This window comes from Euwallacea similis, chromosome 29 (assembly GCF_039881205.1).
Source record: "Euwallacea similis isolate ESF13 chromosome 29, ESF131.1, whole genome shotgun sequence".
In the NCBI taxonomy this organism is placed as follows: domain Eukaryota; kingdom Metazoa; phylum Arthropoda; class Insecta; order Coleoptera; family Curculionidae; genus Euwallacea; species Euwallacea similis.
Genome location: NC_089637.1, coordinates 1261478 through 1285715, shown reverse-complemented (window position 1 = coordinate 1285715; position 24238 = coordinate 1261478). Strand labels below are relative to the sequence as shown.

General features: G+C 34.3%; 1 protein-coding gene and 1 long non-coding RNA gene across 3 annotated transcripts in view; both read right to left on the bottom strand.

The window, feature by feature from the left end:
* LOC136417638 (neuroligin-1-like) overlaps nucleotides 1-19564 on the bottom strand; it is a 94600-nt gene extending 75036 nt beyond the window's left edge. The window contains exon 1 of the mRNA XM_066403416.1: nucleotides 19373-19564. The gene's annotated coding sequence lies outside the window, so the exon portion shown is untranslated. The remainder of the gene's footprint in view (nucleotides 1-19372) is intronic.
* Nucleotides 5247-6673, bottom strand: LOC136417707 (uncharacterized). 2 transcript variants are annotated; one of them, XR_010752832.1, is made up of 4 exons: nucleotides 6559-6673; nucleotides 6358-6508; nucleotides 6252-6301; nucleotides 5247-6193 (listed from the first exon to the last, which is right to left on the bottom strand). It is a non-coding gene; the product is annotated as an uncharacterized lncRNA (long non-coding RNA). The 2 variants fall into 2 exon arrangements; XR_010752831.1 differs by having other exon boundaries at nucleotides 6252-6508.
* Nucleotides 19565-24238: the final 4674 nt, after the last annotated feature.

Sequence of the window (24238 nt, the reverse complement as noted above, 5' to 3'; positions counted from 1 at the left end):
GCCATTATCTTAAAAATAATTAGATTAGACCTTTGTAAATTTGCAAAATTGTGTTTTTTTAGGTGACGAATAAGATACGTATTGAAATTTTCGCGTTGCTAATAGAAGGCGCCGTTTATAGTCAATTTTATAGAATTCGCAGTTAATAACTTTTTACCCTGTATATCTAACATGAATTTTGATTCAGAATCTGGAAAATCAATGATTTTTCCATTAATTATGTATTTTTGTTTCATTTCGATATCACGATCCGTTTTCGACAAAAATCTATTTATGAACACTGTTTAAATTTGATAATGCTAAAAATTAAAGGCGACCAAGTGTATTTTCATTTTCTAGAACAAATAACAATTAACCAAATAATATATGTAATAATGATTTAATGTAATTGTGCAAAGTGTCCATCATTGATATTGATACACTTCACACGGCGTTTTCTAAAAGACATCCCAGTTTGGAACAACATATTGAGATTGCCTCTGATTTCGTTAGCAGCAATTTGTATTCTTTGCCACAACTGTTCACGCGCGTCAATAGGTTCTTTGTAAACTATATCCTTCATTCGAAACCAAATAGAAAAATCGAGAGGATTAAAATCCGGACTTCTGGGTGGCCATCAAAAAATGCTTCTACGGTCAACACAAGGATTTGAAAAAATGTATCTAAATATACTCTCACCGGCCAAGTAAAATGCAATGAAGCTCCGTCGTATATGAACTACATGTCTCTTTTTAAATAAAGTGGAATTTCTTCGAGCAATTCGGTCAAATCTTGTTTAAGAAAATTTAAATACAACTGACTATTTAAATTGGGAGAAAATTCGAATGGAGCAACAAAAAAATTGCCAATCACACCACACCAAATATTCAGTTTAAATTCGTGTTGAATGTGCCTTGCTCTCATTCCATGGGGATTCTCAGAGTCCCACAAATGATTATTTTGCCAGTTAAAAACTTCACGGTGAGTAAACGTCGCCACATAGGTAAATAAGATTTTCTCTAAAAAACTAGGATTGTTGGTTTCCTGTTCTTCTACAAAATGGGCAAAGGTTAGACGAGCAGGAGGATTTCGAGGCAATAAATCTTGTACAGATTTTTCTCGAAAACGAATCGAGATATGGAAATAAAACAAGCATATATAATTAATGGAAAAATGATTGCTCTTTCAAACTTTGAATCAAGTTTCATGTTAGGTATACAGGGCAAAAAATTATGAAATGTGAATTCTGTAAAATTGACTGTAAGTGCCACCTTCTATTAGCAACGCGGAAATTGCAAATCGTAACTTATTCGTCACCTAAAAATACATAACTTTACAATTTTTCAATTGTCTAACCCAGATATTTTCAGAATAATGGCAAAAAAATGAATAAAAACATTTGAACTTTCAACACCCTGTATATCTGAAACTATGAACTTTCGGACAAAGCACATTTTTTCCAATTGTCACCATTTGACGTGTAATATCTCCAGCTTTCGGTTGTCTCATTGTTAATGAATCACCGTGTATTGTAGATCATGTTCTGGTGCCCCATACGAACAAAATCGCCAAAGACTAGAAAAAAAAAAAATCCTCGATGTTTATTGATGCTATGTTATTTAATTCATCATTATAAATACTTATAATACGCTCAGACCTTGTTTCCTCTAAGGAGGTGTGATAAGTTATATACCGGATATCCCAGGAACAATGGTACAAATGAGTATTGGACAGCTAAATATGCATTATACAAAAATTGATGCTTTCATTCTACAGGATCAAAGTAATTTTGTTAATTCTGTAAATTGGGAATAAATCTCACAGTTTTTGATTTTCCAGCTTAAAATTGCTCCTATGGGGATTCCTCAGTACGATAAATTCATTTGTAATCTCTGTTTTACGCTAGCTAATAGGCTAGGATAATTAAAAAAAAATCGATGTAACTTTTCATCAACGTCGATAACTTAAAAATGTTTACGAATTTTGATACTCTATATGCCACCACATTAAAAAGATATTCTGTAAAAAAACTCATTTTTAACCATTTTTGTTGAAAGGTACTTGAGCTTTTCAAGAAACGACTTACATATAGTTTTCGAAAAAGTTTCTCTAGCTTTAAAACAATGTTTTTGGTTTATGGAAAATAGTGCTGCTACTTACTACCTTATAAATGTAAGGGAGTTCTTGAATATCAATTTTCCACATCGAATGGTTGATCGGAGTAGTAAACATCGGTGGCCACCGTGAAGTCCCAACTTAAACCCATTAGATTTCTTTTTTTTTTAGTTTTCTTAGGTCACTGATATACCAATCTGTACCTAATAGCAGAGAAGAGTTATTGGACAATATTCAAGAGTAATAATCAACCCTTTTCAAGGTAAGACAAAATTTTGGTTTAAGAATTGGAAAGTGTATTGGTGTAGAAGGTGCAAAATTCCTCTTGGTGTAAAATAGTTGAACGTATCAGAATTTCTAAACATATTCAAGTTCTCGGTAGGAATAAAAAAGTTACGTCGATTTTTTACACCTCAACGCAGGGGTCGGTACCTATCAGGCAGCTTTAAATAAATATTTGAAATGAATTTATTGTATTCAAACAGAATCCTAAAAGTAATTTCAACTCTATAAATCAAAATATATTTATAAATTTTCTTGATCATGTTACTAATTTTTTACATGTTTTTCATCACAAAATGTCATTTTTCTCGACAATGGTTTGTATTAGAGCTTTTGACCATGAGTACCTTTTTCGTGTAAAACACATTGGCGGTATAAAGCGTGTCTATAAAATGCTAATTTTCCCAGTAGCGTAAAAATTAGGAGCAAAAAAATCTCACACAATCCTAAAATCTTTGCCTCTGATGTATGGAGAAAAATGGAAGTAGCGCTCAAAACGTAACTAATATTACTGACAACAGGTGTATAAAATGTGACTTCCGTATCTCAAACGATTCCTGAGATATCGTCAAAAAACTGAAAAAAAACCTGTTTTTTGACACCCTGTTCTTGAAAACGGTGTGTTTGTGGACCTATGTTAGTAGGAACTATTTTCTTAAAATGATCACACCCTTCATTTTTTGACACGTTTTGAAACAGCCTGTATATTATGTATTTTAAACAGATTCAAACATTCAAAATTTTTAATTTTTTAAATAAAACTTTAACACTCAGCACTTTCAGTAGTAATGGAATTTTGAAAAAGCGCAAGGAAAAAATTCTTTTTTTTGTAGTTTTATTTGCTAGGAGTAAATCCCCAATAATAGAAGGAATCACCACTTTTCACCACACTTTCCAAAAATACCTTATTCTGTCATTCACTACTTTTACGATCCTTCAAAGGCCATCTCGTTCATGGATTGTTTTACATACGGTTTTTTTTTTAAGAACAATCAGAAAGATGCATTTTTACTGGCCAATATTGGGAGACTGGCCTAAAGGATCGGCACACCCAGTTTCCGATCTTTCTTATTTTCTTTTTCTGAGCCCTCTGTCTGCCAAATAATTATGGAAAATTCTGGAAAACATGTTTATGTCAGTATTCTGTAAAATCAAATATAACACGTAAAGAACAAATAAAGTACCAACTAAAGTCTGTCGTAAAACAATTGTACGCCAGGCGACCGAAAACGTATTTAGCAGGGCTCTCCAAGCTTTCAGGTCTTACCGGGGGCTCTCCTCTTCTCTGCTTGGCTTGGCCTATAAAATACTACTTTCCGGTCTTGTAGTGAATTATATTACACATATACGTAGGTGATCGGTGTTTGTGTATAATATTATTGGTTTAAGTTAAAAGCACTCATTGTCGGATAATCACAGAAGAAACCTTTCAGCAAGTAGTGCTTGAGAAGAGTTGTAGTTACTCTAATATAATGCCATATCATGACATAAAGGCCTAGCAACCTACCTTTGTCGGTCTTTTTAATGGACCTTTCACTTTTTCAAGGGCCATTTACCCAGCTCAGGATTAATCACGTACGATGATAAAGGGAGGCAAAATTGTCTTTTTCTCCAGTTTTTCTCACATACTCGTATGTTACTTCCTCTACCATTGTCACGCACAACAAAATTAAATAATACATTTTTCTTTTGCTTTTATTTTGCTATAGTTTTAATGGAAAAAATTCTGCAAGGAATAGGCTTAATATTTTCCAATTCAGAAGAGAGGAGCTGAAAACTGTATTCAAGAAGAGATAAAAAGTAAGTAAAATTCTTAATGTAAAAATGTTAAAAGTAATAAGAATCACGAAAACTGGAAATGGCAGCTCTAGCACTATTTAACTACAAGTTAAGTGAACATTTAATATGTTGTTTTTCTATATTTTATGAACTGCTTTCAGAATGTAAATGAGAAAGTTACGATTTGAATAGTCATTGTACTCTGATATGCTTCACATAATTTTGCAATAAGGACCTTCTGCCAGCATACTCAAAATTCCTTCTAAACGTAATTCTTTTCTCCCTAATAATCTTATTTTATCAGTCCATAAGATTCTAAAAGCTCATCCTGCATGTAACAAGTCGATTTCTTTGGCGAACCAATATTAGACCCTATTGTCTTTGTTATGGAAATAAAAGGGACAACTTTTCGTTCGTTATTGCCTTAAGGGGCTCCTTTCAGGATTAGGATATTTACATTGAGAGAGGGCAGTTATTGAATTTGAGATGGGATAACGAAGAGCTTTGAAATGGATAGACGGATGAAGGATGATTTCCTATTTATTTATCTACAGGCTCAATGAAACAAAAATATCTTAGAGTGAAATTATATCATTAACAACCTGATTCCACCATATTCTCCATTTTCCATAAAAGGTTTGCACCTTGTTTCTGACGGAAAACTGCTCTGAAAGTTACGTACGTTTTTCATGGGTGTCTGGAAAATCGCAAACTGCTCAGAGTAATAAATTAGAAACGAGGGAGTTTTAAAAATGACCCAGCATAATTCTTAATAAACTTTCAAGTCCTTGGTAATCTCACAAAGTCGGAGTTAAGGCTCGAGTTCTTAGATTAATCGATTTCTTTTCAATTGTGTTGGTTAATGAGAAAAATAATTGCGCACTGCAAGCGGAGTTGCATTTTTGCTACTTTCAAAAGTTTGTTTTTTAAGTTTTCCTATAAAAACTAGGAGAAAGAATCTAAGGTGCATTAAACTCTATATCACACTCCTCTTTATATCACATTTCTGTAGACTTATTTCGGCTAAAGCCAGAAATATTCATTCTGGCAGAAGCGAAGCTCAACGGCTGTAGCTTCGGTATATTCGGTGTGAAAGGCGGAAATACCTAATATACTTCTGAAGCGCAAAGAATTTCAAACGATTGAGTTTAGTATTGCGTTTTTTCCATATATGATATATAAATATATAAATAACATATATGTATAATACATAAATAACCGTAAACACTAGACAATTCATTCTTAATTAAAGACAACGAAATGATATCTTTCCAACAATCGTAAAACATACTCCTTAAGCCTCAATTGAAAAAAGCACTTTATCCCTTCGACGTAACTCTTTCTTTTCAAACTTTAGTGGTAATTTAAACTCATTTAATTGACTTTTGAAATTTACTCCTTTAATGGGTTGAAGTGATATGTGACTAGCATTTTGCACAACGTTAAAAATAACTGTAGCTATTAAAGTGGCTCGTTAGGGAACAGAAACAGTATTATGTCTCTCTTTGGAGGCTATTAAAACTAAGCGCCTTCTTGAGACGGAGAAAGATATTATTTCAGAAGATGCTCAGACTGGAAGTTAAGTTCGGTTTCTTTGAGGTTAGCAACACTCATGTATTCTCTGTTGTTGCGGTTACGTTGCTTGCGGGTATTTATTAAGTTTATTTATAACCAATAAGTTAGAATTTCTTGCCACTGTTAGTGACAGACCCGAATCAGAACAAAATACTACTTCCGAAAGATGTGCGTTAGAGTTAAATAAACTAAAGGTTCAAAATGTCTTATTATTTCGGATTACATTTACGCCTTCTTGAATATCGTTCCTTAAATTCTTTCTGCCGCTTGGTACGGATTTATATACCAATGACTTCAAAAAAACTCTCCAAAATAATCTAATGGGTTTAAGTCAGGCCTTCGTGATGGGCACAGATGTTCACTCTCTCGATCAGTAGATTCATGTGGAACGTTCATATGCAAAAACTCCCCCATATGTAAAGGCGGCAGCATCATCTTGCATAAATTAGACACTATATTAATGCTAAAAAAATACATCCTCCGAAACTAGAGGTAAGTGGTTTCTCAAGAAGCTCACGTACCGTTCCTCATTCAGTTTTACTGGCAGCGCAACTAGTCGCACTCATATCTTCTAAAATTCCATCCCACACATTAATTGAAAATTCATGTTGAAAGCGATGTTCTTACATTAAGCGAGGATTTTCTGTGTCCTAATAATAGCATTTTTCACACCTCACTCGCAATACTAATTGAAAATGCAACCACACGGCTCAGTTACCACCATCTCCTGTGTTTTGCAAGTTCTTCCACGGCATATAATGGCGGAGTTATCCGTTCCCTTAAAGTTATTTAGTTTATTTCTTAAAGTTAAATTGTACTGCTTATTACGATGTAGCGAAGTGTTGTTTCCACATTCAATAGTACGTAGTAAAAAGTAAATACTTGAATTATATTTCATACATTATTTAAGTTTTAAATAACGTAATATCAACGATCTTCTAGCTAAACTCAAATAAAAACAAATATTTTTGAGGTTAGAATGCCACGGACGAAAGAGACATCTGGACGAGGGTCCTGAACATTATCATCCTCTCTCTCATAGTCGTATAACCAGGAAACCCGTGACAAGGATAAAAATATATGGTTTAAATTGTTTGGCTCTGACGATCGCAACTGAACAATCGTCGGATTTACGTCGCACATAAGCTATCCTTGTCTGACATCCGTCTCGACATTTTGGTGCTCTGTCTTGCCTACGGTGACACATTCACCCACTTTCTTCAGAGCTATCTGTTTATTAAATAGATCATCCCCTTTAAGTTGCGCTAAAACACTTCGCAGTGGAATGTGTGGAATGCGGATATAACCGGTTCTTGGAACCGCCATCTCTTTTTGCCTTTTGACTGACAATCTTTATTCACCTTGAGCTAATCTTCAAGGTGAAATGTGGAAGGAAAGCGAGTATTTCTGCATTAAAAGGGTTATTTTTTTTAAATTTCGTGCGTTTCTTTTTAATGACATCGTGTTATGTATTTCCAATAAAAGTGTGTGTTATTTTCACAGAGTATACAGGTAATTTCTCAGATTAAATATACCTTTCTTTGTAAACGTTACCTCATCAGTGAACAATATTTTAGACGAGGTCTAGAAATTCATGATTTTGTTAACTCCCGTTGTATTAAAGATAAGTCTGGTGCCAGTCTGTGGATCCTTCAGTATTCGGACGAATCTGTTCTTTATCCGTACTGAGAATATTTGGTCTTTCATTATCCGGTCTTGAACGAAATAAATCAGTCTCATCCAATTCGTTATAAACAATTTTGAAAGTTCAATGCTTTGGTTGTCTATTATCGGGATAAATTAATAAACTATTCATAGGGAGACAAGATAAATGGAACCCTAGGCCCAGTCTAATGAACTTCTATGTTTCATTAACCTATTTATATACAGTGCTGACGTTCAAAGTACTCCTCCCCCCCTACTTTTTTTTTAACAGAGAAAGATATGGACTTGGGATAAATTTTGTTCGATTTAGGGTCGCATCTACTACATTCCGATGAACAAATAACATGTGTCACGTGAACACCCTCGAAGGGGGCGCTGTCAACGCAATTTTTTCAAATGGAAAGGGGGTCATGTGACATACCGGTTTAAAGGGAATTTAATTTCCTTTTCAGCGAACTACTTTTTATGAAAATCGGTTCAGCGATTGGAGAGAAAATAAATCACAAAACATTATTAAAAAAAAACATTTATTGAAAAAGGTACAGATTATCTCAATAAGTGTTCGAAATGTTCACCTTGTACTCCCTGGCAATAAAACAGTCTATTCTCAAATTCAGCCCTCACATTCTGGAAAATTTCTAGAGAAATATTAGTACACACAACAAAACAATAATAACGAAATTTATTTATAGATATTAATGTCCACAATTTGAGCTGAAATTATTCATCATTTTCTCTCCAATTGCTGAACCGATTTTAATAAAAAGTAGTTCGCTGAAAAGGAAATCAAATTCCCTATAATACGGTAATGTCACATGACCCACCTTTCCATTTGAAAAAATTGCGTTGACAGCACCCTGTCCGAGGTTGTTCACGTGACGCATGTCATTTGTTCATCGGAATGTAGTAGATGTGATCCTAAATCAAACAAAATTTGCCCCAAGCCCATATCTTCCTCTATTCAAAAAAAAAGTAGGGGTGGGAGACTTTTAACGTCCGCTCTGTATATACCTACACAATGCCAAAGACAAGCATTGCAACCAATTAAAATCATTGAAACGAAAGAGAACGAGTATAGCTTTATGTTTAAATATAGTACTATGGTGACCACAACCCAAACTGCAAGTCTCCGGGTGGAGGTCCCCTAGATCCCTAGCTTAAATCTAATGTCATTGTGGATGTCTATAAATTTACTGTACTCCTACAATTTAAAATTGGAAGTTTTACGGAGAAATAGGTGCATTAAAATAATAATTAATAAAATTACCAAATGTAAATTTACAAACAATTTTTAGGAAACTGTTTTGCAAATTAAATATTTTTAATGTTTTTTATGGACATTTTATAATTTTATTATTGCATTCTACCTACTTCTGTATAAGCATTGAAAATTCCAAAGTTAAACTATTTCACGTGAAAAATAAAGCCATTATTCAAATACCTTTGCAAAGCATTTTAGCACAAATTTTAATGCTACCACATGTAACGTGTAAAGTTCGATATAAGTCATATTATGTTCTGTAGAAACTTATAAACATTCAATACTGTGTTCACATTGCATACTTTAAGATTATTTCGTGATATCTACTGACAGATTAGTTCCAAGAACATACCAAACTCTTTTTAGGTTGAATATCAAAATTCTGAAATATTCAAGTTCCCTGCCTTTATTTTGGCCAATACCTTCGCAAATGTTAGCGGTTTTCACATTTCCAAATAAAAGGCAAATTTCTACAGGTAGTTGAGATTTATCAACTACCGGAAGGAAGACGTTCAGTTTTCCTTTATTATTTCCACAATAGCCATTAAAAGCAAATATAAAATTATGAGCAGACATAAAATGTGGGCTACAAATTTACCGGCAAAAACCTGAAGGTAACCTTTTTTCGGTTTAACGAGTTAGCTCATAAACAATTTCAGCTAAGGTAAAAGCAGCTATAAATTTGTATTTTCGTAATTAGGTTTCGGTGTCGCTATTTTTATCGTTTCCTTTTATCTCGAGGAGCTGGAAGCAATTGCTTTATTCAATATTTGATGGGTTCGGTACCTCAAAGCATTCAAACCTACTTCAAGCTAAACTAATAACGAAAAACTACATTAAGGGATATCCTTGAATACTTACAAAGCTACGATCTTGTACTTATGACAACTCTTGGAGAAACGCGTTTCCATTTATTCGAATAGCAAAAGGGAAGATTTGAACATCACTGAGAATTCTTTTGATCTTTTTTAGGGGTAACCTGGTACACTAAAGAGATCGTCTATGCAGGAGAAAGTTCAGCTCTAGCAACCAGGAAGCTTTGATGTTTATGGGTTCACCTTTGTTATATATTGGGATTTTATTACATTTTTCTGCGAATTTTACCGAATTTTATCATATCGGAAACTCTGGGAGGGAACTTAAAAGATACATTTTTTTAATTCACCTTTATTGCTATCTACCTGTTAATACGAATAACAAGTCATGCTTGTGAAAATTCTTAATTGCAGCAACCGAAAGCGATTATTGAATAATTAATTAATATCGTATAATTCCCCGCAAATTTATATCTCTCATCAGCAATTAAACTTTCACAAACGCAGTCGAATAATGCTAATTTAAATTCTGATTAAAAAGCCCATTGGCAAAACACATTGCTGCGTTAAATTATTTATTAACCAAATGCGTTTGTTCGTAATAGCTTTTAACAATTCCTGTGAAATAATATTATATTATGTAACTGCAAAAACTATAGAAGGCGGCATGGAAATGCAATTTAGTTGCTTTTTCGTGCATTTAAACCTGAAAGGAACGCCTGAGATAAATCAGTGGAGATTTTACCGAGTGCTTTTTAGTTTTCGCTTTTGAAATTATGGGGAAGAGTATTTTGCAGTTTTTCGTTTAAGAGCATAAGGACGAATAGGGTGTGATGCAAAAACTGTGTCATTGAAATTTGAGCAAAAGTGAATTTTATAACAATAAATAAAATACATAATGCAATTTTGATAATTTTTTTTGGTCATGTTCATATTTGGATATAAGAACATAATATCGCGACGTTACCTATTAGAGTGTATAAGGCTACGTGACACGTGATTTTTTAGTTAGATCGCTAAAATAAATTTTATGATACTGTAAATGATACTTCTCTCTCTTGGAACCCACCCGGTTTATTTACTTAATAGTTTTTAATCATTTAATGTGGTAGAAGGGCATAGAAGTGGCTTTCGCAGGGGTGAAGATAAATTTGAGGGTTCAATGTACTGCTGTTCAGTGAGAGCCCTACTTTATTGTGTCACTTTATTTTAATGAAGGTAGAGCAGCAATTACGAAATGCGCAATTAAAAATATAAAGGCTTATTACAGAATTATTGAATTGAATACTCTGTAGAACATATGTTTGAAATTTCTTGACACTAAACAATAAACAGTGAAAGGGAACAAGTCTTCATTTGCAAGAGTCTGGTGAATATGTATTTTTAAAAACATTATTATAGACGGGCCATCAAAACGAATAACACACAGTATTTTCTCTTCCTTCGTTTAAGCTACAGTTTCTCCGAAAGGACTGATTTGATTTTATTCATTCTAACGGTACTTGAAAGCCCAATTCATTCCCTTTCTAAGGAATGAAATGGCGTCAGTTATCATTTATCACAGTATACAGAGTGTAATTAAAATATAAATACTGGAAGAGTTGAACGTTTAGTCTATCAGTGTTGTGCAACAGAACAATTTTCCAAGTTCAAAAAGTAAATTACAAAAAATCTGCTTAACAGGACTATTATTGAAGAAGCTATCAAGAACGGAAAGAACTAGTTCCAAAAGCAAGGGCAAGAGAAAATGATGGGAAAATTACTTTCTCCTTTAAGGGTAGAGCTTATATTATTAAAAAATTGTTCACGTACCTAGATCTCAGTTGTCGTATTTTTGGTTGAGTTTAATTTTCATGACCTTCCTAACCATTATTTTAATCGTCCCGACCTCTCGATATTTTGATTATTATTCTTTTAGATTAGAGCGAATTTCCTTACGAAGACAGATTATGGATGAATATTCTAAAAAATAATAATAATGAATGAAAATAAAAATGAAAACAGCATCTATGTCTCTTCGAAGATTAATAAGATTTTAATACTCTTTAAGAAGAATATCCTAACGATGATCTACAGTAAATTGAGAATTTGAGATATATCTCGAAAACAGGGTCAGGGCACAATAATTGGTGAATTTCGAATTGTTCCTATAGATACTAAAATACACCATGAATACATGATTATAAATCTAGACGCCTATAAACTCATTGTCCTAACTTACTTCCAAAGGTCTCAATTCCTTATAAAAAATAAGTCACAAAGAACCATTCCAAATACTATAGGAACATCCACATAATAAATTCTGAAGAATTTAATCTTACCCCAGATATTGAGAACATCACTTTAAAAGAGGAATCGAACTAGTCTTGGCTGACCTTAATAGTCAGTAAAACGATGAGGAAACTCTTGATAATTAAGTATAAAATTACGGTCCAGAAGCGAAGCCACCTAAAGGGATAATAATTTACGAAAATATTTCAGTAAAGAAGTATAAGAAAAATGGTCTTCTCGTAAAAAAATGTTTGTGTTGGTCCATGAAGAAATATTTTCCATTATGAAATAAGAAGCCTTGCCAAGATAGCAAGATAAATTTCGAGAAGTAGGTATCTCCTTTCTTTATTGCATTTTTAATACTTGTGATGCTTGTACCCTCCTTGTCTTTAGATACAAATTTCCAAATGAATATTTTTTCATCGACATATAAATAGTTCAAAAAGTTCCCTATTGTGAAGCTTTCCCAGCTTTCTGCAGATAAAAGCGTTTTCATATACCCTATTACTAACTGAATGGAAATGGTTAAACTCATAGCTTTCGATCACTCTTCATGTCAGCCATTATAAGTGGACAATCATAAATCATCAATATCAAGCTGCAACGCACCAGTAATTACTTGATAATGATCGACATATGCTCTTGAACTCATAAACTGAATGCATCCGATCTAAAGCAATTAACGTTTTTTCCGAAGTTTTCAGGAATTGAAGGACGTCTAAATATTTCAATTAAACGTCAAACAAACTGCACTATGTGAAAAACGACGAGGACACTTTCACGTGAAAACTTTAGAGGAAAATTACCATTTTTCAAACGAACCTGGGCAGTCCTTCGTTATTGAAGTGCATACACTAGAGCTCAACTGAACATAATTTCCACTCTTTTGGTTGCATTGTAATTGCTGAAAAATTTAATAAAATTCCAATTTGTGACAAAGGTGAAGCCAAGGACTTCAAAGGTTTCTTGCCGCGCGGTTCATATAGCGTAGCGAACAGGTTTTTAGTGTCTGAAATATAAAATTACTTTCAGGGGAGATCAAAAGAAAATTGCGAAATTTTCTTATTTGCTATTTGAGTGAACGGGAAATGTAAATTTTATGGAAAGTCTTCTGTAAGAGCATTTTAATCTTTGTGCACTCATGGACAAAATTATCGAATATTTTTTATTATCATTATTATTTCAAAACAAATTGAAATTATCCCAGTAAACTGACACATTTGACAATAGTATTCATCTAGTAGGCGGATAAGTTCAATTGTTTTAAAATACTTTGACAATTAAATCATAACAACAACGTTTTGACAGTTTGACGTTTTGTGCATATTATGTTAGAAATGTTGTAAGATAATTTAACACAAGAATACGCTACCAAATGGTCATTGCAGTGACGTCGAAGCTGTACAAATTGCAACATTACATCATAAAGGATACGAGCAAAAAGAAATTTCAGGAGAAGTCAAACTACAGTATCGAATATTTTAAAAAGGTATAAAGAAACCGGAAATTTTATAAGAAGACCTGGTCAAGGTCGCAAAAGGTGTACAACTGCAATTGATTATCGTTTTTCGATCCTTAGTTCTTCTCGACATCACATATTGACCTCTACGAACCTCAAAAATGAACTATTGAATGTGAGACAATTTATTGTTAGTCTAAAAATAGTCAGAAGAAGATTAACTGAAGCAGGTTTAAAGGCAAGCCGTCCATCCAAAGTTCCTCGTGTTCTCTAAAATCACAAAACTCGTTGATTGGAATTTGCCAGAACGCATGGACAGTGAAACAATGAGCAGTGGATGTTGCCAAAAAAGGATAATGATGAACACAGTAATAATTATTTTATTGACAAACGTACTACTATTACAAAAAGATTGTTCCCGTTTTTATTGTGCTTATTCGGATGATTGCTGGAGCCAAACTGGCTTGTCATGCCGTTTTGCTTAATAATCATCTCACCGGAAAATAATCAAACAAACGCTTTAGATATGCCAAAATAAATAACCGAACTGAGTTGTTTTAACACAGTAATCAAAAACTTATTTTAAGTATAATAACCCTAAATCTAATTGTAATTAGAATTGTTTTATTCAACAGTGGAACAATACTTTGTTCACCGATGAAATCAGGAACCAATTATAGAAGCCAGATGAACGAAGTCATGTTTACAGTCGACGTAGGGAACGATACGCCAACTGCAATTTTATTTAGGCCATCAGTTTTGTAATAGTTTGGGGAGGTATAAGTTGGAAGGGGCGTACCGGACTCGTGGAAGTAGTTGGACGAATGACGACGGATAGGTATATCACTGACATTGTTCAGGATCGTCGTTTACCATACGTCGGCGATATTGGGCACGAAATATTTGTGTTAATGCAAGATAACGCGCGAACACATGCCGCTGGCATAGTGGCTAACTACCTGGATTCAGTCCAGATTCAATTATTGCATTGGCCGCCCTATACTCCAGATTTAAATCCGATAGAACACATGTGGGATGGGCTAAAAAAACGCATAAGGAAAAGTAATCCCGTTCCAACTACAATGGAAGAGAGCTTCGGTTTGCAGCCCATTATGAATGGAACGCAATTCCTGAAGAATACATTCAAGCTCTACTTAACAGCATGCCGAGAAGAATAAATGCAGTAATTCGAGCTCGAGGAGGAAATGCTCGATACTAAGCTGTTTTTTTTTTTTAATTTAGAACAGTCACAATTTTGCCACATTGTAGTAGTTAAGAGTATATATTCCGTTATATGTATATATTCTCAATTAATATTAATAAGTTGGATTTTTTCCATATTATTCTTCCTATAAAATTTTAGTAAAAAGTGAAGTGAGCTGGTCTTACTAGTACAAAGCGCTAAATTACCTGATGTCATCTTTTCAACAAGAAATTATGAAACTTTAAAAATATTCGATAATTTTGTCCATGAGTTTGTTATTAGGTGTACAACTTTGCTTCCGCCGTTTTTTTTCCGAATTTCGCGATTTTATTGTAAAAAACTAATTATACCTTTAGGATCCAAAGTATTGTCCATCGCTGGCCACTACTTTCTCCCATCTTTCGGGCAGCATACGAATCCCGTGTTGAAAAAATTGGACATCTTTTGAAGCGATCCACGATTCTATCCAATTTCTTACTTCTTCATAAGACCGGAAGTGTTGGTCAGCTAGCCCATGTGCCATGGATCGAAACAAGTGATAATCAGAAGGAGCTAGGTCAGGAGAATATGGCGGGTGGGGTAGGACTTCCCATTTCAATGTTTCCAAGTATTTCTTGACCACTTGCGCAACATGGGGTCGAGCATTATCGTGCTGCAAAATCACTTTATCATGTCTCTCGTTGTATTGCAGCCGTTTCTTTTTCAATGCTCGGCTCAAACGCATTAATTGGGTTCGATAAAGAGCACCTGTGATTGTTTCAGTTGGTTGTAACAGCTCATAATATATTACGCCGAGTTGATCCCACCAAATACAGAGCATGATTTTGGAACCATGAATAGACGGTTTGGCCGTCGACGTGGAAGCATGGCCGGGATATCCCCAAGTCTTTTTGCGTTTGGGATTATCGTAATGAACCCATTTCTCGTCCCCAGTCACAATACGATGCAGAAATCCCTTCCGTCTTTGCCTTGCAAGCAACTGTTCACAAGCGAACAGACGCCTGTCAATATCTCTTGGTTTCAACTCGTACGGCACCCAATATCCTTGCTTCTGAATCATTCCCATGTCTTTGAGGCGTTTTGAGATTGTTTGTTGAGTCACTCCCAATGATTGTGCCAATTCTTGTTGACTTTGACACGAGTCTTCGTCAAGTAATGCTTCCAAGTTCGCATCTTGGAAAACCTTCTTTCTTCCACCGCTATGTTGGTCTTCGACGTGAAAATCACCGTTCTTGAAGCGCTGAAACCACTCACGACATGTCCTTTCACTAATAGTGGCTTCCCCATAAGTATCTGAGAGCATTCGATGAGCCTCAGCAGCAGATTTCTTCATATTGAAGCAGAAAAGTAAAACCTCCCGCAAATGACGAGAATTTGGCTCGTACACTGACATTTTCAATTGCGAATAACTTTATGATGAAGACACAAATAGACTAATATTTTTATGAGGTTATGTTAACAGGTGCCCAAGGCTCCTGCATGCCCACATGGGGTTATTTATTTCGATCATTACTTACCGCTACATACATCTATTCAAAAACGGCGGAAGCAAAGTTGTACACCTAATATATGTTTTACCAATTTTTATTTTAAGCAGTAGAGTTTTGGTATACAGGATCAGGGCGGAGATTCGAAAGCGCAAGATCTAAATTGTTAAACGTGATTTGTAAATTGTAAATACAGCAAGGAAGAGTGGAAATTATATAGTGGACAAGTATCAATAAGACAATAAATGCTACATAAATAATACCGTAGCAAAAAAAATTAAAATCTTAAACTTCTAAAATAAACATGCAGTTCATTTTGAGAAGCACTAAGAGTATTAATTGCGAAAATTTTAATTTAATTTAAAATTACCTTAATTATTTCTTCTTTACACATGCAGCACCTAGTTGAGACAATTTATACCTTACTTAATTAATTTGAATCCTGACGTTATACAAAAGGCAATAACTTTAACGTTAAGGCAAAAATAGAGTCTTTTAAAACGGTATGTTCGTGATAACCTTATGCTTTCGTCCAATCTAAGTAGATATACTCTTTCGAGCTATTAAGCTTTGTATAAGACGAAAATATAAAATTTAAATTATAACAACACACACATTATAATAGCAACGAAAGAATCAAAGTTGAAAAGTATTGTCATTTTTGAAGGAATTTGAAGTTAGAGTTAGGCCTAGATTCAGCACTTATTTAAATTCAATGTTAACTATGTATGTGTATAATTTTAACGCAAAACAATGAAAGTTATAGTTATACACCGCTGTAAAGCACATGGGACATTACAGAATCACAATAAAAGCAAATTGAAAAAAAACAATTGTATACTAGCAGCATCGTTACAGAAATACAGGGTGATAAATTTTTATTAAACAAAAAGTATTTATTAATTTCCGTCAAAACGCACGAGATATTTTAATGAATTTTTGCACGTGTCAACATCGAAGGCGCATATTTTCCAATAAAGAAGATGTTTCAGTTTTTCCATTAGCGCGAATAGATGTGACTCGATACTTCTGATGAGTAAATAACTCCAACGGCTTTTCAGAAAACACAAATCCAAGAAAATGTTCAAAAGAGCTTTTTTCCGATGTACTAAACGAATATTAGAAAAATATGTTTTTTTTACTTTGATGAAAGTAAGTGGGATGCCACTAAAACTTAAACACCCGGTATCGTCGTTACAAGGCAGCAAGGGAAAATTGTTTAACCGAATATTCATCAAAACTTTCCATCTTAAAATATTTTTAACAGCCACATCCGGAAATTTGCCAAAGTAATTTTCAGTTACCGCGTATACACTGTGCAACAGCAGGAGGGCAATAAGGGTCTTGCGAGTGGAAGAAGTTACGGATATTGATAAATGGGAAAAAGATTGTGCAATCCAAAAGCCAACAAAATAGGAAAAAGGAAATTTATGGATATTTTCCTAACGTTAATAATCCAAATAGAGAAAACATTGATAAAGTTTTATCAGACTCACTTTAAATCACATTAAAATTTAAGTCATCGGGTTTGTTATGCAATATTTCACGTTCGAAAATCGAAATAATGGAGAACATTTTGAGCACTAAAAATATTAATAAATCATTTTTCTACAATACAATTGATACCGAAGCTTGTTTACGATTTGGACATGATTTTTTGAAAATTTTTTAAAAGAAAAAAGGTAGATTTGGAAAGGTAATTGAAAAACATTTCAAATGAGATATAACTCAACCCCTCTTTCCATTAAAGATTTAAGTGGTTCTTTTCAAACCCCCGCCCCTCACTGGATAGTGCATACAATTTTATAGAAAATCGACCTAGAGAAGGTCCCCTTTGAAAATTAAATTCACATGTTTTTGCATATTTACATATTTTCCACAAGCACGAAATATCGAGGGTGATTCGTTTTCAAATTGACACACTGTACAAAATTACACTGTGAGCTTTACACCCAATTCCTCTTAGTGTATAGCGTTTGTTTTAAATTTTTATTATATTCGTATCTGAACTTTCAAAATAGTGTGTTAGAAAACTTGGCCCTCTTCGCCTTTCTAATTTACTGCAGCTATAGTGGTTCGAAACTTAAAATAGTATTTACAAACTTTCTTAAATTATTAACGCTCGAGTTTTTAAACTTTTATTGTGCGAGTTTTTATCCATTTTTAGTGACTTAGATTGACTTTCTAAGATAAAAAATTTAAAAAATTGTTTTTTCGTTTTCTGACTTTTTCCAATAAAAAAAAAAATTAGATGGGTTCACGCTCTCGTTCGTTCGTGATCAGATTTGCAAAACTGTTAGTCGTCAGTGATTGAAATGAGGATTTACAGAGTGTTTCACAGAATTTAAATGTTGACCTCTCGTAATTTTTAGTTTATTTTCATTTTACTACTCTTTTCTCCTAAGTTCTGAAGAGGGTGAGTCACCAAAGTTTGCAAGAATATTCGTCCGAGCCCTTAGTGGAGGATAAATATTATTCTCAGTTAGTTTTAATTTAGAATGGTGTTCAATTCCACCGATCCAACAACCCCTATCGATGTAATTGTTCCGAGAGAATGATAATCGAATCTAATTATAACGTCGCAGATAGAAAATCTGTTAGACCATCATTTCTACCCGCTTCATAGTCTTCTAGGGCTTACTTGCTTCATGCTCGAGACTACTTTTTAATTTGCAAACACAGTCTTGATTAAATGCCGGTAAACTCGAGGATGACCTGTTATAAATGTGTCTTAGAAACTAATTAAGGAGCCGGAGGATGAAATTTAATCAACTTAATTAATGATCAGCCAGTACTAAACAACTGAAAACTTATTTCAGTGTTTTGGTATTTTATTTCCAAATATACGGTTTCAATTATTGTTCTTCTCGTAACCCTCATCACTCTAAAGCCATCGATGTCCGCTTATGGCGCACTAAATGGATCTTTTACTTAAGTCTTTTTTGTCCGCTTAAGGATGCCCAATTCATTTTTATTCCACGTCCTCAATACCGAGAATCAAATTATTCTTTCAATACCATCAGCCTTATCTGTGCGTCTCTTGTCGGATCGTTATAAATTATTCCTCGACCATTGGGGATATCTGCATGCGTTCCACTTTACTTTCTTGACGATAGGGACAACGGTTATGGGTTTTATTGCTGGATTAATTGAAATGCCAAAAAAGAAGAAAATTGTTGTTACGAAGGCAATCCAATAATTCTATAAGATCGCACAAAGCTCTCAGAGAAATGGATTGTTGTGTTGGTAATATCCGGGCATGTTTCCAAGCAATGAAAACCACATCAAGAGGCGATATTACAATGGTTTTGTCCTGCTGGCAAAGCCATTATTATTATTGTTAAGTCCGAATTTTCATATCACTTTTGGCGGATTTTTCTTACGAAAAACTAACTTTTTAAGGAAAAAAATTGTAACCTCAACTGGTAATAGGATCTCTTTGAAAAGTTTTCGATATCCCAAACTAACCCAAAGACCCACCTTGGAGGAGCAATCAAAAATTCACAAAAATCACCAAAAATTTAACCAAAATCCAGAACTTAATTCCAAATTTTCGTATCGAACTCGATTAAAACTTCACTTCACGTATTCTCCCAGTGACCGAAACGTTATAAATCCCGCGACCCGAATCTCCCACATCCAGAGCGCTACTGGCTCCGGATGGATTTCGGTGGAGCCTCCACTTCGGTTTCAAAGCGCAGGAGATGTGCTGCTGGAGAATGTGTTTACTTCTGCATGTTCCCCGATGTTCAGTCCGCAAAAAGGGCCAAAAAAGTTAATCGTTACAGTCCCACTGGGGTAACAAGAATAAAGGTGCAACAGCGGAAAACTTCATTTGCACCGCCTTTATCTGCAGCGCTGGTTCCAGCTGCATCCTGTAGCATGGTAAATGAAATCTGCCGTCGAGGCTTGCCGGATTAAATTTTACTTGCCATTTTCAAGGCTTCAAAGAAGCTTTGCAGTTAATTAAGCCACATAAGGTTTCCGGCGAAACATGCTTGCTGAAACACGTTCAGTTCGCTCTTTCAATTGCTAATCTCCTGTAATAACACTCGCTAATATGCTAAGTTAATTGGTTATGTTTGGATGTTTATTGTTACAAATGCCTCTTGATTCGTTATTCGATAATATTTATGTAAACTACAAAGACTTTCCTACTCTGTAACACAATGTAAGATAATAGTGGTTAGATGGGGGATAACAAAGGTCACACATGGGGAATTAGTTAATGTGTCGTAATTTAAGACCCCACTGGTTGTTAAGAGGGTTGAATGTGACTTAACTATATTCAAATTGGAATTTACACGGCTTTATATTAAATGAGGGTAAGTATTTTGTTTTCCCTTATTATCTTCTATTAAATATGTATGAGAGATTTATATGGAAAATTTTATACGGTAAATAAAACGAAAACTTATGTCAAAAACGTGATCTGCTTTCCACGAGAGAGCCGATTATATTGGGCCTATGAACACCTTCGATCTTATTTCTTTCTTTTCTTTCGTTTTGGGGATAAATCTGTCACCATCATTAGCACCTAGGAAGTAACTGTAAAAAAGATGAAAATAAACGGTAAGCTAAACCGTATGAGAGGGGAAAATTTTAAATGTGCCAAACATTCTAAAATTTCTATCGACGAAGGTGTTGAGGAGGAAAATGTTAAACTCGTCCACTGCAGTGCGTTCGTCTAAACTTTATGATAAATTTATTAGTCAACTGCCAAAGTCATAACTTTAGTTGAGAATTCTTGATCTTTATTGCACGTTTGCAGTTCCATTCAGCTCCTGGTTATTTTTCCCATGCGTGACTTGATCCTTCCTAGACGCCAAACTTGATGCCTATTGATTTATCTACTCTGATCTATCCTTCTGACGTCACATGGTTGCGACAACAACTGATCATCGCATGACTTATTCTCTCATTCATATTTTCCTATCTACAACATGAAAAACGCGGCTCCTTCGTGAGTGCCCCTATTCCCAGCTCTGTGCGAGGCCGAAAATGAAATCTTGTATGGAGACACTTCTAAGTAGTTTTCTTTTCCTAAGAAATAGGCCTAATCTGAACTAATCCGAAACTTATTCTGCCACGTTTTTGTGAGGTTCACTGGTAACAGAATAACCCCAACACCATTTCTCTCTTTATATATATTGTATGTATACACCAGTAGGGGTCATTAGAACGAAGTGAATATTATTCTCAGTTAAAATTAACTGAGAATAATATTTAGTTTTTACTAAAAAGTTGGACAAACACCAGTGTTCACGCTTCGATGATAAATATGTTAGCGTCTTTGTAATTAAAAAAAAAAGAGCATAAATGCAAAAATTAACGTTAAACTAAAATTCATAAAAGGTGAATATCTAAAATGTGTGAAATACTCTGAAATTCCTCTTCTCAATCGCTAAAAAATAACATGAGCCACGTCATCATTCCAAAATGTTAATTTGAGGTAAGCGGTTGATGTTTGATCACTATATCTAATTAAACCGATCTTTTTCGAAAAATTCAGTTTTTGGGTTAGCAGTTGCTATTTGTGAGATTTGTTAGTATTTAATATTTTTTAACGTGACCGAAGTTGATCTCTAATGAGCACCCAAGTGTTATCCATGTTTTCTGAACAAAAAGCCACCCATTTGTTTTTATTAAGTAAAATATCGGAACTTTCTTGGATTTTACGCTTCTTTGATACTGCTTCTTTGGTAACGATGCTCACATCGATCCATTTAATTCCGTGACCATTATCAAAGGCCTGCTGACATATAAATAACCTATTAAATTCCATTTATTAGGTAGTTTTGGTGTTCTTTAGTTCTCTCTAGATGTCTTCCCAATATAAAACTTTTCACATTAGGAAGGAATTTTATATATTACATTTTTTCTGTGTTCATTTCCGTTTTATGGCTTCGTCTTTGTTTAGGCCAGGGGCTTCCTGAGATCCTGCCTAACAGTAGTGACTGCCTCACTAGGCACCCACGAAGTAATCCACTTACGCTAGTGTGATTTCTTTTCTATCGAAGGACTAAACGGTTTACCGTCATGAATTGATGGGGTCCAAAGGTCTCAAGAGTAAAGTAAATATTGTCGCACTAATTAAAACTAAATTTACTTACACGATAGTTCTTGTACAGACACAAAACAGAGAAGAGAGCAAGGTTCATAATCACAGAACTAAGCACAGGTTGCACGAGATCTGATATTGTGGTGTACGAGTTCTTTTTAACCTCTCTTGGAGAGCTTTCTTTTTAGAGTGCGTTCGAGTGCAAACTTCCGAACCTCCCAAAAGGGGCACCTCCTTTTTCCCTGGTGGGAGACTTAGGACCTTCAACCCTCTTTTCCAATTACACCCGTTTCCGCCTTCGGCTTCTTTTTACAACGAGATATCGGAAATTCCAAGATGGTTTATGACCGCTCTTTTTTGGTCATAAGCCCAAAGTGCAGTAGCACAGATGTTCGGGTCTTATGAATGTATCTGAAGTTCGGTACGTAATGGTAGGTTGAAGATCGATCTAGTGTATTTTTTTGTGTTTACTGTCGATTTGGGACCAATAATTCATTTGGGATATCTTTATGTTGGGAAATTCCCAACAGTCTTTATAAATTTTGAACGTAGTGTGTTTTTGCCCTAAAAACTGCTCTAACATTAAATTTGTATCCTAATTCATTTGAGTTGATCTGATATACCTGCTATGTACAGCATACAAAAGAAAAGGGAACAAAAAGTCTTATATTAAAACTTTAGTCATTTTTTAGAAAAATTAAAAGATGTGGATTTGGAATAATTGGATTCTCAATATTAGGGACGTAGAACAAAACTTGACTGGACATCTATGAACGGACGAAAAAGGCTTATGTAAAGGGTCCATTCAACGTGCCAGAAGTGGGTATCAATGGGTTCGGAGTGATGAGGGTTACGAGAGGGATAATAATTGAAACCGTATATGTGGAAATAAAATATCAAACACCCTGCAATAAGTTTTCGGTTGTTTAGTTCTGGCTGATCATTAATTGAGCTTATTAAATTTCATTCCAGGCTCCTTAAGTTGCCAAGGCACATTTACAACAGGTCATCCTCGAGTTTACCTCTATTTTATCAAAACCGTGTTTACAAATTAAAGAGTGGTCTCGAGTATGACGCAAGTAAGCCCTAGAAGAACTCGAAATAGAAGTGATGGTTTAATAGATTTCATATCTGCGACATTATATTCAGATATTCGGGTTCGATAATCCCTCTTTCGGAACGGTTACTTTTTTATAAAATAACTTATACATCAATAGGGGTTGTGTTCTTTTATGGTTGGAGTTATAATTCTAATATTTTGCGTGAGTGAATTGATTTATGGTAAAAACTTTTCTTTCCAGTTTAAATAATTGAGAAAGTTCAACATCAATATATCTCTACGAAGCTAAAGGTTTAAAATTATAATTATAAACGTGATTAGATTCAAATTTTCCATGGGAAAATTACTATGTACGGGAGACAATGGAGATCCCATTGCAATCCCAGACTCTCGCCGATAATAATCATTTTGAATTGAACATAAATTCATTGAATATAAATCGTCTTTACATAAAGTGTTAGTAACTCCATAATATTTTAATTTAATATGTTTCTCAAGACTGACGTTATTTTCAAGTTTATTCTTGACATAAGTATTTCTAGTAGTAAATTTTGAAAAATAGTTAAAATTGGATACCCCAACTGCTTCAAAAACTTTCAAAAAAATTTCGAATCTTTTGAAGTGATGTTTATTACTCTCATCCTGTGTTCTTTCGTCTTCCTATATTAAATACCCCTATCGAGACTCTGAAATCTTAAAAATAGACTTTGAAGTACATCTATTTTTATGGACTTTCAAAAATTGTGAAAAAATATATTTTTTAATATACAATTTTTATGTCCTCGGAAAAAGGCTATCGACCACTCTGGTCTTTCTGCCCATGGTACATATTTTTAACTTAGACTAAACATTGTTACAAGAGAAACTTATTCCCTAGATTTGGAAGTGTTCCCATAGGGTGGTTGACGGAAAGAGGAAACAGTTTTGCCTTGTCTGACTTGTTAAGCTAAGTGGTTTCAGTATAGTCCAATTGTGGGGATTGTCCATCGATTTGTTCTGAAGATGTAGGAGTCTTTCAATTATTTTTGTCGTGTGTTTATATATACAGTATGTCCACAGATAGAGGGCCCATGAGAACAAATGGATAAAAAATATCGTTTTTCGACAAAGTCATTCTTGATAAAAGTCTCTGCTGTTTGAAAAATACGATTTACGAAGATAGCTTTGAACTTCGTTATACTGGGTGCCCAAAAACTACGAACACATGAAATGCTATCAAGAGTAA